General features: G+C 33.5%; 1 protein-coding gene across 1 annotated transcript in view; it reads left to right on the plus strand.

Annotated features, from left to right (window-relative positions):
* Window positions 1-446: 446 nt before the first annotated feature.
* The window catches only part of LOC106871386 (uncharacterized), a gene marked incomplete at its 3' end in the record, with an annotated part of 540,352 nt that continues 538,724 nt past the window's right edge, over window positions 447-2,074 (plus strand). The window contains exon 1 of the mRNA XM_052970915.1: window positions 447-597. The remainder of the gene's footprint in view (window positions 598-2,074) is intronic.

The raw sequence follows: 2,074 nt of genomic DNA on the forward strand, positions 1-2,074 counted from the left end.
TATATATATATATACACACACACACACACATTATATATATATAATCTTGCTATATAAAGTATGATGTATGTATGTTCATATAGATACATACACACACATATATATCATTCATATATATCATTCATCATATATATTATATAAGGTATATATCATTGGGTCTGTGTATGCGTGCGTGCGAACGTGCACATATGTCTGTATATAAAATCGATAAAGTATCGAACAGTCAATCACGTACCTACATACGTTTACACCATCCGTTCGACAAATATTAGTCCCTTACGTACATACATTACATACACGCGTACACACAAAACGAGTGCTCTCTGTGTGTCTCTCTTTCTTTCTTTCTCTCTCTCACACACACTCTCTCTCTGTCTATATAAATATATATATATATATATATATACACATACATATATATCTATATATGTATGTATATGTGTAAGTGTGTATGCAGGCACACTTCGACAGCCGTACGAGTAGACGGGAGATGCAACATTACATGTACTCCAGGTGTGATGCGAATTCAGGTGAGGGATATAAGTCCTTCAGGTATAGCCAGTGACATTAATGTATTACAAGTAAACATTTTAAGAGGTAAATCTCCTTACTAACTCAATTGCCATACACTTTCACGTATGGTTGTGTCTGTCTGTAGATAAATACCAATATGCCTATAGATGCCATTTCATATACGCGCATAGAGATACACACACTTACACACGTTTATTCATTATACATACATACATGTATACATATGAATATATAAATGTATTTATGTATGTCTTTATATACCCACCCACACACAGAAAGACATACATACATACATACATACGTGTGTGTGTGCATTTGTGTGTGTCCATACGTGTACTTAAAAACGTGTGTGCATTCACTTGTGTATATAAGTCACGAAAGAAATTATCCAGAAAAACAATTGGACAGGTTGTCTTATGATGAAATTAAGAGAAGCTGTCGGATAGACATCTGAGTATGTATGTGTATGTATACGTCTGAATTAATATATTTATGTGTGTGTGTATGTATGTATGGACGTATGTATGAATATATATATATATGACTGAACACTATTCAATTTTTTTTCTCCGTGTTTTTCTCCTTGTCTCCGTATTCTTTCTTTTGAAGAGCGTAGCTCGAAACGTCAAAGACTTTCCGTATTCCCGAGCGTCATACTAATATATACTTTTGTTATTTACACCACCTGTCCTCGTCTGTTGTTATTTTTTGTATATTCTCCCATATATATATATATATATATATATATATATATATATATACACATATCGTCTTACATACATACGTATATACTGCTTGTATGCATATCTAAAGACGTATTTATTTACCTGCTGATTACTGTTATTGTTATTATTATTGTTATTGTTATTATTGCTGTTGTTGTTTTTGGTGTTGGTATTGTTGTTGTTGTTTAAAGCAGCTCGACGAATTGAAATATATATTAGTGTAAATAAACCATACAAATGCAGTCGTTGTACCATCCACATCTACACTAGCACGGCATGGCGAGACGCTGCTGCCGCTGCAGCTACAACAGGAACGCTACCAACTTCTGTTTTGGTAAGATGACGAACCAAATTTAGCAAAATTTATAAATACATTCTAACAGGTGTGTCTAAATATGTATGTATGCCAGTATATAGGTGTGTGTGTGTGTGTGTTTGTATATCTGTGACTATGTCAGATGTTACTGTGTTTGTAACTATGTACGTTTGAGTCTGTACGTGTATGAATAAATGTGTGTCTGTGTGTGTTTGTGTCGTTGTTCCAGTCTATTTTTAGTGCATTTGATTCTACATAGAACGTTTCGTTCGCCTTAATTAAATTTCTTTCGTTTTATAATTATTCGTCCTGTCTTTCATGTACCTCACATTTAGTTTCAAATGGTTTGTGTTCGTGCGCGTGTGTATATGTCTGTATGCGTGTGTGCACGCGCGCGTGTGTGTGTATACGTGTGTATGTATGTGTATTTCTGTATGTGTGTGATTCTGATTTATATCTTAAGTTCTTTAAAATGTTTTATATCTATTTCTATATATAT

The sequence above is a fragment of the Octopus bimaculoides genome, chromosome 9, assembly GCF_001194135.2.
Source record: "Octopus bimaculoides isolate UCB-OBI-ISO-001 chromosome 9, ASM119413v2, whole genome shotgun sequence".
NCBI classification, from domain to species: Eukaryota; Metazoa; Mollusca; class Cephalopoda; order Octopoda; family Octopodidae; genus Octopus; species Octopus bimaculoides.